Raw genomic sequence first — 13851 nt, forward strand, 5'->3', positions numbered from 1 at the left:
AAATACTGGAGAGCCAGAAAAACAGCCAGTAATTTCAACCTGTTTATGTGCCAACTCCCTTGACAAACAGCTCCCCAGTCGGTCAAAGACGCATCCGTCGTGACAGTCTCTCGGGAAGCGCAAATCCCCAGCCGGACTCCGGTCAGGAGAATTCAGTCAGGAGAATTCGGTTGACATACATATTTTTAAGCGACATCACACATCGCCGTGTCACCGGAATCGTCCGATGTGGAGACAACGGGGTGAAACATTCCATACGTAAGCCCAGGCTGTTAAATGATTCAGCACAAGATCCCCATGAGAGTGTGCTTGAGTCTGCGATTGCGCTAAACACCAGCTAATCGCCTAAAATAGTTCAAACACGAACGCCCTGGTGCCGCAACGGGGCCAGAGATCCATCCATGCATTTTGAGAAATACTAATACGCTTTGCTCTCTAAAGCGAATCTGAGGAACTTCCTGAGTGCAAGATTCAGATGGTGTAAACCCAGAATGGGTCGTAATCCGTCAGTGGGTTTTTTTTTTTTTTTTTTTTTTACCACAAAATGACGGCTGTAAAAAACCCCGCCTCCATCTGAGAGGGGTGTACTTCCTCTATAGCCCCTTTGCTCAGCAGAGTTGACATCTCCTGTCGCAGCACCGCTATTTCCATCGGCTTCGCCACCGTGGAAAGAATTCTGCGGAAAGGAGGCGGGCCTTATTGAAACTGAATGGTGTATCCATGACAAATCGTGCGTAACACCCATAGAGAAATGTCGGGCAAGCGTTCACACACGGCCGAGACCATACTAGCGGTCTCAAAATTTCCGCTTCCTGCATACATGTTAAAATATCCGGGCACGAAAAGCTCGTGGCGTTCGTGCACAGGGGAAGTGTATGTATAAGAGCCGTTGCATCTCGTTGTGTATAATCCTGAAACGTGTCCACGGCAGGAATTAGGCCAACAGATTGAACATCGGGCTTTGCCGCTAGCGAAAAACGGCGGCTGTGCGAGCCGTCATAAATGGGTCGTCTGTGCAGGACCCTTGAATCGCCCCTCGAATTCTGAAAGCTGGATTGCGCAGAGTGTCTGAGGGAACGTTTGGCATTACAGCTCAATCCAATGCTGCTCGAAGCACCGTTTGCTGCGAGGCAAACAATGTAGAATGTGGGGACTGCAGTGAGAGGGTTAGATGTGCATAGCAATCCAACAGCACTCTCTGTTGGAGGGCACAGTCCCTGGCAAGCATTAAGGAAAACGCATGCATCAAACTCGCTGCGTTTCGTTGTGTATAATCCTGAAGCGTATCCACGGCAGGATTTAATCCAACAAGATAAACATTGGGCCACGCTGCTAGCGAGAACGCGGAAGCTGTGCGAGCCGTCATACACTGGCCATCTTTGCCAGCCTCCGCGCCGTCCCTCAAACTCTGAAGGCTGGATTGTGCAGAGTGTCTGAGGGGGCGCGCGAATGATAGCTCCGTTCAATGACGCTCGAGGTGCCTTTGCTGCGAGACAGTCAATGTTAGAGAACATGAAGGAAACGCATGCATCAAACTCGCTGCGTTTCGTTGTGTATAATCCTGAAGCGTATCCACGGCAGGATTTAATCCAACAAGATGAACATCGGGCCACGCCGCTAGCGAGAACGCGGCGGCTGTGTGAACCGTCATACACTGGCCATCTTTGCCAGCCTCCGCGCCGTCCCTCAAACTCTGAAGACTGGATTGTGCAGAGTGTCTGAGGGGGCGCGCGAATGATAGCTCAGTTAAATGACGCTCGAGGAGCCTTTGCTGTGAGACAGTCAAATGTTAGAGTGTGGAAACTGCAGTGAGAGGCTTAGATGTGCATTAGCAGTCCAACAGCGCTCTCTGGAGGCGGGCACAGTCCTAAGCAAACATGAAGGAAAAACGCATGCGTCACATTCGCTGCGTTTCGTTGTGTATAATCCTGAAGCGTATCCACGGCAGGATTTAATCCAACAAGATAAACATCGGGCCACGCGCTAGCGAGAACGCGGCGGCTGTGTGAACCGTCATACGCTGGCCATCTTTGCCAGCCTCCGCGCCGTCCCTCAAACTCTGAAGACTGGATTGTGCAGAGTGTCTGAGGGGGCGCGCGAATGATAGCTCAGTTCAATGACGCTCGAGGTGCCCTTGCTGCGAGACAGTCAAAGTTAGAGTATGGGGACTGCAGTGAGAGGGTAGATGTGCATTAGCAGTCTAACAGCGCTCTCAGTGAAGGGCATAGTCCCTGGCATATTAACATGAAGAAAAGCGTGTGCGTCAACTCGCTGCGTTTCGTTGTATATAATCCTGAAGCGTATCCACGGCAGGATTCAATCCAACAAGATTACATCGGGCCAAGCCGCTAGCGAAAACGCGGCGGCTGTGTGAGCCGTAATCCACCATTTGAAGAGCAAAACTGTTGATTAACGCGCTCGAGTGGGGGAGAGCGAGCACATGGAACTCCAGTGCATCACTGTATTCATATTCAAGCCGCACATATCGTCCCTAACCAACACCTCGTGCGGGGCCTCGGCGACCGCAGAAGCGAAACGGTGGGGGTTAGACGCGAGGCGACTTAAGAAATACACTCCAGAGCGCGGATACTTCCTAATGGCGTTAGTGCACAGGGGAAGTGTATGCATATTTTACTGTAGCCATAGGCTATCAAGGAGAGAACCTGTAGAGAGGCTGCAACGAACCTCTCATAAGTGCCTCCTCGTGATAACCCATCATACGGCTCCTACCTTTCGTTGACTCATCGCGTCCGCGGAGAGGAGTATACTGCTCGTAGATGATCGCTGAGAACGCGAGATAATAGGGCACAGAAGATTCGCTTCGTACTGAAGGAATGAAATCTGAGGTAAATGGCGCGCGGCACCAGGTATATATATGCTTACGCATGCTGGGCGGTGCCACGCGCTATTTGGCCAATAAGATTGGCGGGATGGTATAGGGCTTCAGACATTCGTCACACCGAAGGTGTTCCCATACGTGGTGACGTCACCGCAGCATCGAAGTGACCTATGAAAGGGAAGTTAGAGATCAGTTGAAGCAATAGTTTATTAACTGCTGTTTAGTCCACATGTGAATATAAACATTTATTTTTAGTACTGATGGATTTTCATGTCCTGTCCAGAGGTGGGTAGTAACGAGTTACATTTACTTCGTTACATTTACTTGAGTAATTTTTTGGGGTAACGAATACTTTTCGGAGTATATTTAAAGATGGGTACTTTATACTCTTACTTGAGTAATTTTTTGGGGGAAAATCTGTACTTTTACTTCGTTACTGTGGGCGACGCTCCTCTAGTTACTTTATCTTAATGCAATAAATGTTATAAATGCTTCAGTTTGTTCCAAACGCGCCGTCTACTTTTCTCTGGACAATGAGCGATGCCCATTCGCGAATGATTCATTCTTTTGAGTCAATTCTGTTCAAAGGCTTGATCAAACCAATTGGCAAACGAGTGAATTGGTTCATGAATCAGTTTGATTGAGTCGTTCAGTTCCCTGCCGCACGCGCTGAGCGTCTGAAGTGGTTCACTCGGAGTTGTAACGTTTAAGAACAGAAAGAGCGTTGAAAACGTGGCTGGAACTGCACTGAATTGAAATCTGCAAAGGTTATTATTTGCTAGCGATGGAGATCCTTATTAGATGAACACCGCGTGTGCTGTCTACTGTTTAACAGGTAATAACTTGGGCTACATTCGATTACAGTACACGATACCACTGTGACATTAGTTTGTTGTACGTGTGTGGCTTATAACAGAGGGGAGTCAAGTTGAATGCGGCTTCCAAAAGACAAAAAATAGCCGATTAAGATTTTATTAATTTTAATACAATCACACTGGTGCAAGTACGTTCAGCGAGTCATATTATCAGCTGCTAAATTCAGATCTGTGATTGCTTGCTGGCGCTTAGCCAGAGATAGATGCGTTTATACAGCGCTGCGCATTATAACAAATCACACATGATTCTTTTGAGCTTATTAAAGCATTGGCCAATCAGAGGCGTTCAGATGAGTCATCGCTAAAATGCCGGTGCTTCCTTCACTCGTTCACTGACTGAATACCTCTTTCTGGCGAATTCTCTCGTCAGAAACAACAAAGTGCAGATGTGTGTACGAATCTTTAATTAAGATATTGATTTCACAGTGTTAACAGTTTCAGTGATTTTAATGGGAGTTTCTGAGAGTGATTGAAATCTAGACTGTCAGTGAAAATGATCTTTAATAATGTAAATGTTATTTGCTCTCTTTCTGAACAATGAAAGATTAGTAGTAATATTTATATCACATTAACTTTCAATGTTAAATTCACATTTAATATAAAGTCAGTCGTATTAAAAATATGTTATGGCATGACACCTATGTCTGTTACTTAAGTAAACGCACAGGGTTTTATAATAAATTACATAAATTGGAGTAAAGGCTGATGAAATATATACATTTATACAAACACACACATAACATACATTTTATCTATATATCTAAATAAAAATAGGCTCAGTATATATGACCCAAAGTAACTAGTAACTAACTACTTGAGTAGATTTTTTATCCGATACTCTTTTACTCTTACTCAAGTAACTATTCAAGACTAGTACTTTTACTTTTACTTGAGTAAATATTTCTAGAAGTACTTTTACTTGAGTACAGTTTTTGGGTACTCTACCCACTTCTGGTCCTGTCCACCACACATTCAACTGATGATAATGTATGTAATGACGTGCATATAGGAGACATGTTTTGATCTGCATATATTATGTAGTTTTATTGTTTCAGATTTCCAAGACGGATGATATATGAAGATGCAGACAACCAGTACTGTGATCTTACCATTTCTACTGTAATTCTTTATAAAAGGTCATGTTGCAAGCAATCCATTTTGACAGTTGTTTCAACAAGTGGTTGAAAGTGATGCATTGTTACTGTATTAATTTGTCTCCTGCGGACTATATGTACACGCTTTAGGAATAAAGCCTTGCTATGCATGCATTATTAAATGTTCTTGTAAGAATTAAAAGATTCAGACATAGTTCAATTTGTACACGTTTTATTAATTTGAAAGTTTCCGAATCATTTGGGAATAAAATATATAAAATGACTTGATCATGATTAATGTTCCTGTTACATATGATCATGAACTGACAGTCTAAACTGTGAAGCACAATAGTCAGTACAGAGAAATATACGTCTCTTCAGGAGTTGTGAGATCCATTCAGAGTGTACTTTGCTTTTAAAGTATATAAATATAATTGCAATACATCAAGTGAAAAGTTAAAAAAATGAATTGTGTTCAGTCCGGTCATCAGTAGACCTCTCTGTTAGGACATATAGGACAATAAGATTGTGTCCTGATATTTAAAGTACAAGAGGTGCAGACAGAGGATATGGGAAATTAAGTGATGGTATTTGAATAGAGTTTACTGAGTAACCTTAGTCGCATAATCTTAATTGCCTCTCTATGATAAGTACCTTTGTCTTATCAGCATAAAACTTAAAACTTTACTAGGCAAAGTAAAATGAATGCTTCACAATATTGTCCTGTGAGACCTTAAGATGACAATAAAAACCTTATTTAAAAACCTTGACATTACAATACAGCATAAGGAAATTAATGTTGAATATATTGGTAACAGTCTACAATAAGGTACAATAACTAGTTAACATTAGTTCATGTATTAAATAACCATGAGCAATACATTTGTTGCTGTGTTTGTTAATCTTTGTTAATGTTTGGTAAAAATACAGCTGTTCAGTGTTGGTTTACAGTGCATTTACTAATGTTAACAAGATTTTAATGAAGTATTAGTAAATGTTAACATTAACAAAAAATAATAAAGGCTGTTCACGTGCAGTTCATTGTTAGTTCATGTTAACTAATGAAACTTTTTAATAAAGTGTTACCAATTAAGACATAAATACAAAAAAAGTATAAAAGAGAATATAAAGAAACAACATGAATTAAGATGTTCGTGACTGCTATCCAGATGTCACACCAAAGGTGAGTAATCCTGAAAAATGCAGGGAAACAGGGATCATACACAAATGGCAAAAAAACACTGGCTGCTCATTAAAATAGGTCTATTCACTATTTAAAGAACAATCTCGATGGGTATTGACCACAGATGATTGTTTTGCAATCATTAGCGTGATTGTAGCTGAGAGCTGTCTGTACCTTCAGCTAAAATACAACAAAACAAGCATCATTCTTCTTCATTTTTGACACGATACGGGACATCTGATTACAACAACACTTGCTTACATCAGTTAATAGTTCATAAACTATTGCTTCAACTGATCTCGAACTCTTTAACTTCAGTTAACACAGAAATGAACGATTAACTGCACTTACCTCTGCTCAGCCATGAACTGGTCGAAAGCTGATGACGTAACATGCAGGTAGGCCCGCCCTCACGTGATACTGATTGGTCGATTGATAAGCTTAAATCTGATTGGCTAAAGAGTACGACTGCTCTGTGTTACGAGTGTTATGCTGCCAGGAAAGTCTCAAAAACACACACACACACACATATCTAAGGCGATTCGTACGTGAATGACGATTTGCACATTCAAATGCAAGGATACACTCATACATTTTAAACATTCAAAGGTTTTTGTGCACAGTTGTATATCTACGAATTGTGGTTTGCATTTGTGAAATGTATTTTAAGAGTATATAATTTTATTTTGCGCATGTGAATTGCTTTTTGTGAATATATTTTTTTTTCACGCACGTGGATATGTTTTGTGTGTACATGAATTAGGTTTCATGCATGTAAAATTGTCTACGCATGTGTGAATCATGTTTTTTGTGTGAATTATATTTGAGATTAATCTGCTTCCATATTAAAGGGCCCCTATTGTGCCTTTTCGACTATTAACTTTCATGCAGTGTGTTATGTAGCTATATGTGAACATAAACTATTTGCAAAGTTGTCAAGCCGACAGTGCACGAGAGATAAAGTTATTGTCAGTCAAAAAGAGTTTCAATTGACTAAATGAGTCGTCAGGAATTTAAATCTTATTCTGTTAAGGCTCTACGACACTAAGTAATAAGTTTGCATAATGTCCACACCACGTTTTACGTCGCCAACTTGCCTGCCCACAAACACAGTAAAATTTCTATGTGGTTAACCATGTCAAGAAGACGATGTATCCTATGCTGTGAGGGTAAATTTGTTTGATCACATCTCATAATTACCACAAACTTGTCAACACTTGACACTTACCACTGAGAAATGTCCTGCTCCAGTCCTGCTGGTGAATCATTTCCTTGTCAATCAGCCAGTTCAACCGTTTATCATCAGACTCCTGCTCCAGTTGGTAAGCTACAAACCATATCATCAATTCTATTTTCAAGTCTCCAGAACTGTCTTTCTGTCATAGCATATGGCGTTTAGTTTCCAACACACGCTGTATGCGGTAAACCAATCCAGAGCCATAGAGAGATCGGCTCTGGACCAATCACAAAGGACTGCGCCATCTGACCAATCACAGCAGTGAGGACTCTCAGAAAGGAGGGGTTTAGAGAGACTGATTCTTTGAATCCTTTAGAAATAAGGTAAAATTAAATCTGCTTTCTGAGAAAACTAACATGTCTTTTGACCTTGCATGCATGTAAACTTGTTTTAGGAGACTTATAAAACAATATTAGCTACCTTAAAAATGGCATAATAGGGACACTTTAAATGAAAATGCGCTGGTGCTTCTGCCTCCCATCAAGTGTTGCCAAGACAACGGTTTTCCCGCGGAATTGGGCTACTTTAGCACTGTTGCCGTGGGTTACTTTTCATGTCCATGGGAGGGTTTTGTTGTGTGAAAACCTGGACAACCCTTCTCAGAAGAGTGCAGAGCTTCAAGAGCTCATGCTCGCAGGCGACCGGTGTTACAGTGACCGTGTTACTGATCCTCACACATTGCTTCCAAACGCAATTTTTAACGACCACATTCCTATTCACAATCATTCTGGTGGCACTTGAAGGCAGCATTAGTGAAAACAGGCAAAGACAATGGTAGCGTTAGCAACATTAGACTTAAGGAGTGCCAAGAAGCTCTTTTGGAAAACAAAATATGGCGTGTGATGGTTACTTTGTCTGGAGTCTGGATGTTTGTGCACAAAGCATTGGTATTGATTCCTCATTCAGAAGCAATCTTTGCACAAATCCAGCGCTGAATTGACCCTCTTTTGTGAGGCAGTCCGGTGTAAAATGTTAGCACAAAGTATAGAATTTTCCCTTTTTTTACCGGGACATTTCCTTCGAAAATGAAAGGTAACCACCATATCCTCAGTGGTCTATGGAGACTCCTATGTTCGTTGGTGCATCCCAACACACAACACTTTTAATGGCTCTTTAGCAGTGACATTGTATCTCCAGCAGCTACAGCAAGAGAACAGAGAACAGTAAAACAGCTTTGGATAAAAGCGTCAGCTAAATGAATAAATGTAAATGTAATAGCAGACCGCAGCTTCTCACTCAGGGCTGTGTATATGCTAACAGGGCTGAGAGTGTCACAAATGGGCGGGACCAACTTTGTCGTCATAGTCTGAAACTGCTCTGTGGAGAGACTGTTAATGATTTTTTGGAATTATAAAACAATGAGTGAGTCGATTGTTACCATTATAGGCTGGTTCTTTTCACACACTGCGGCCACACAACGTTGTTCAAACACCTTAAAAAAGTGATTTTTGCATTCTATGGCACCTTTAAGAAATTAGAAAGTGTTTCATCAATGCTGCATTTAATTGATGAAAAGTTCAGGAAAAACAGCAATATCATGAAATATTATTACAATTTAAACTGTTTTCAATTGTAACATATCTTAAAATGTAATTCCTGTGATGTAAAGCTGAATTTTCTGCATCATTTCTCCAGTCTTCATTGTCACATGATCCTTCAGAAATCATTCTAATATGCTATTCGATGCTCAAAATTGATTATTATTACCAATAGTATGTTCCTTATAGTATGTTTTTAAATTAAAATATAAAATTGATTCAGGTAAAGCATTGCATGCCGTGTTACGAGATGCTTCATTCATGTGCTGTCCGATACCCTCTTGCGCATCATCCCGGGATCAGAACTCAAGTGTCAAACCTGATAGAACAGATCCCAGATGAGTTAGTTGTGCTGTCACTGATCTTACCTGTCTGTGAGCAACCATGGAAAAGATCCATCTATCTATCTGGCGATCTATCTATCTATCTATCTATCTATCTATCTATCTATCTATCTATCTATCTATCTATCTATCTATCTATCTATCTATCTATCTATCTATCTATCTATCTATCTATCTATGTGTTCTATCGTTCTCTTTATCTTTAGTTCTATCATTTATCTATAGTTCTGTCTATCAATCGTTCTATCTTTAATTTATTAATAGTTCTATCTATCTGCAAGCACCATTAAAAATAATTGCTTCAAATGAATACTTCCAATTATTCATAGCCACGTAAACCAATACCGCAGAGAAAAATACATTTGGCTCTTCCAAATGAATGGTAATAGGCCTACTGGTGTGTGGAAAGAGCACCTCTTGTGTGAATACACGTCCCCTACGGTGAAACTATAGCGCTTATGGATTGATGTCAATTATTTGCCTCCACCGCATGCCGCTGTATATGTAAATGAAAACTCCTTGAAAGTGTCTGCAAAAAAACATTTGCAGCAGGGAACAATGAAGTGCTCCCTGTCCTACTGTACTCCTCTGTGTGCGCTCAGCAAGGACAATCTTTTGTCTTGAATATGACAGTGTCTGTATGAGTAATTACTGCAGCCCCCTGCACACTGTCCAGTTTCCTTTCCGTCTAATGGGAGAGCAGAGAACTAATGCTCAGAAGATTCTGAGAGTGATCCTCTGATGAAATGAGATGTGGCAGTGGTTTGGCTGTACGTATATGGCCGTCCATTTGATTACTCTGGTGCAAACATCACATTTCTTCCCAGCAAATCAGAAAGTTTTAAAGGTCATTATTGACTTTGCGAGAAAGAGACTGCTGAGCTGTTGACATTCTAATGGACTAGGTCTATAATTAAATGTTTGCCTGCACCCTTACTTATATGATAAATGCTGCTCTCATCGAATATTGAGATATCATTTTATATACACACACACACACACACACACACACACACACACACACACACACACTGAAACATATTATAAATTACATATATTAATGTAATGGGAAGTCGTGGCCTAATGGTTAGAGAGTCGGACTCCCAATCGAAAGGTTGTTAGTTCGAGTCTCGGGCTGGCAGGAATTGTGGGTGGGGGGAGTGCATGTACAGTGCTCTCTCCACCCTCAATACCATGACTTAGGTGCCCTTGAGCAAGGCATTGAACCCCCAACTGCTCCCCGGGTGCTGCAGCATAAATGGCTGCCCACTGCTCCGGGTGTGTGTTCACAGTGTGTGTGTGTGTGTGTGTGTGTGTGTGTTCACTGCTCTGTGTGTGTGCACTTCGGATGGATTAAATGCAGAGCACGAATTCTGAGTATGGGTCACCATACTTGGCTGAATGTCACGTCACTTTAATATTCAATACATTTAATAGAACTGTATGTTGTTTGAGCTTTAAAATCTTGCAGCAGCAGTAAAAGTCAAACAGAATGCTTGAATATTAACTTTAAACCAAAAAATAAATAAATAAAAAAAACAATCTGAATTATCTTTTTATCAGAAGTATCTGCAAAACGCAGCCTAATAAAAATATAGTTATCTTGTATATAAGAACTGGCTAATGAATCTGTAGATTAGATGGTACATTTATAGATGTTTGTTGCCTGAGTGAATGTGTCCACTTGCTTACAACACAGCTGAAAAAAATATATTACTGCTGCTAGTTAATGCCAGCTTGTAGCCCCCCCCCCCCCCCCCCCCCCCATTATAGGGAATACAATACTTCCTTGAAAGCACTGTAATGAGTAGTCAGGTTTGCTAGTCATAACTGGTTTATTCTCTCCCGACCCGAGGATGAAGGTTCAACTGGTCTGCCATCTAAAAAGAATCAAGATGCTCCAGTCGATGAATACATATAACAAAATGACAGAATTACTACATACATCAAAGTGACACTTCACTAGATGAGGAGGTCTGGAGACCACATTGGCTCGTGCACCCTGCGCAGGGAGGAGGTCTGCACTATTTATCTGGGATATGAGCGCACCATCTGTCTTTCCGTTAGCCAATGAGCGCTTTAATTCCCTCTCTATTCACCGGAGGTGTCTTCACACTACAGACTGCAGATGAGAGAGAGGCGCACTGCCCTGTGACGTCGCGATCGAGGGACAGTAACGTTTCCGAGAGCGCGAGGAAGGAGAGGGAGGCTCCGCGAGCCGTCGTCGTCGTCCGTGTGCAGCTACCCGTGTTTCTTTTTTTGCCGATATTACATCATATATATTCAGTCCTGACTGGCTTCCACAGAGGATACTCTCATGAGCCGTTTAATTCCCATCGATATTTGGTATTTATTTTTTACCTGCAAGTCTTTTAGGCGACGGAATCGTGGCAAGTGCGCTAGCGTCTGATGTTCGTACGATCTGCGTAAACCGACAGTCCGTCGGAGGTGTGTAAACAGTAGTGTGTCTTCGTTTACGTCTAATATAACTCGCAATCGCTTCTTTTTTGCGTGTGCGCTTTATTGTATTTGTTGTCAGTCGTTGTAATCGAGCAATACATTTACGCGAAGCACACCTGTATATCTTGTTTTATAGTTTTTATTATTTTATTGTTTTTATTTAAAAACATTCGACTGTTATTTAAGCACACGAATATTTAAAAGCAATTGTGCATGGTTAATCTCGCACACACAAGCGACGCACGCAATATTAATCGTACGAGAGCAATTTCACGCGCACGGAGACAGAAGTTTAATACCAAGCTGTGCGTAGTGAACGCCTAGCGCGAGCAATTAAAAGAGCATATTTATTTACCTGTCGTCTTACTAGTACGCACACGTGCACACGCACACACGCACAACGTCGTCTATATCAAGCATTCCTCAAGGACCACCCCCACAGACCGTACCGAAAAGAGCCTGCACGACGCAGTAAGTAATATAATTGTGTGCAGTAATTGTTCTCGTCAGAGGTCTCATCTACCTTATAGTGAAACAATTTAAATGAATGTGCTTTTATGAGGTTTCTTTGCAGTTTCGAGCCACCACACACATACGCTGTGCTCAGAAACACCAGCTGATGTAGTGTATAAATCCCACTAAAGCGTGGTTTCAGTGGGCCCTGCAGCGTAACTGAGGGGCAAGTTGGCCTGAAGTGTTTTTGAGGACTTCTCGAGTCGCTGTCCGCGGTGCTGAAACAGATGATGTAGAGCAGCGTTTCTCGATCCGGGTTCTGCGGGAGCCTCAGTACTGCACATTTTTTATGACTGCTCCAAGACCTAAATTGAGTAGCTACAATTAATTACATTGATTACATTCTGTAAATAACTGACACATTTCAAAGACAATACATATAATTTTACTGTAAAAAAAAAAAGAAAAGAGGATTTGAATTGAAAACATTTGGTTTTGCGCTGCTTTTTCACATTGTGACCTCTAAATAAAGTATTTTTTGTAAGCCACCAAAGTCATTTGTACATACCAACTCCTAAAGTATTTGGGGTGGAAATTCTGTAAAATATTGTGAATGTTTAGTAATGAGTTGTAATAAGTCTTCATTACCTTATTTAAATTTTTTATTTTATTCTATTTTTTTAAAGAGAGATTTAAAGAGATTTTAAGATTGAAGACCATGCACAGGATCTTTTGTGGTGAAATATATATATATATAAAAAATAAAAGTTGTAAATTATTGCTTTTTGTTTGAACTATTATTATTATTATTATTTACCGGTAAATACTTATGATGTTTAGTTATAGTTTATAGCATCATAGTCAGGTTGCATGATTCTTATGCACTGAAAAAAGTGCAGAAACAATTTTCACTCAGAAATTAATAGTGCATGTCACAAACAATTACTAAGTGTCAGGAAAAGTAACACATTGAATTATATGTGAAATTTTGAAGTATAAATACCAAAATTGCATTTTCCTGTAAAACATTGTATTTGTAAGTTGTATTTACAACTTAAAGAAAACAAGTCTGGGTGATCATGTGGGCTTCAGCTGTGCTGTTATCAGTACATTTTGCAGTAATTTTGCAACTCATATACATTCGTAAATTAACATTATATAATTTAACAACATTAAAAATAGGAAATGTAAATTGTATAGTCCCTAAAATAAAATAATTTAATGCTTCTACATTCCTCGCTATATTATTATTATTATTATTATTATTATTATTATTATTATTATTATTATTATTATTATTATTATTATTATTATTATGTTGAGATTAGCATAAGGGAGACAGGAAAGCCATCCAAAACATGTATTTTTCAGGAAAAGTGTTGAGAAACACATTCAATATTTCTTTATAGAGGTATTAAGGGGCCTCAACACTACACAGTTTGGATAAAACACCTGTTTTAATTGATCATTGATCAGTAAAATGCTCTATGAAGTGAAATGAGTGTGTCAAATAAAGGAGACATTTGAATGGTGCAGTGTTGGAGGGTCCTGCAACAGGAACCCTGGGGAAAAAAATGGTTGAGGAACACTATAAAAAAGAGAGGCAGATGAAGAAGAGAGAGTGGTGGTTGAGTGGTTTTGATTGTTTTTTTGTTGTGAATATTGATGTGAAACATAATGTGTGGTATTGTGCTAGAGTTGTGAATTTGATTGAAATGTATGCTATGCATGAGTGTCAGTATGTGTTTCATGCATTGTAAAGAGTGAAAATGTGCAGTTGTTACCGATATAATTAATTTGATCTGATCTGACACAAAAAATTAAGTGT

At 40.1% G+C, this 13851-nt stretch overlaps 1 protein-coding gene across 2 annotated transcripts in view; it reads left to right on the forward strand.

The window, feature by feature from the left end:
* The first annotated feature begins 11265 nt into the window (after positions 1–11265).
* The window catches only part of LOC132104426 (gamma-aminobutyric acid type B receptor subunit 1-like), a 127214-nt gene continuing 124628 nt past the window's right edge, over positions 11266–13851 (forward strand). For both annotated transcript variants that reach the window (XM_059509892.1, XM_059509893.1), the window contains exon 1: positions 11266–12041. The gene's annotated coding sequence lies outside the window, so the exon portion shown is untranslated. The remainder of the gene's footprint in view (positions 12042–13851) is intronic.

This window comes from Carassius carassius, chromosome 25, assembly GCF_963082965.1.
Source record: "Carassius carassius chromosome 25, fCarCar2.1, whole genome shotgun sequence".
NCBI lineage: Eukaryota > Metazoa > Chordata > Actinopteri > Cypriniformes > Cyprinidae > Carassius > Carassius carassius.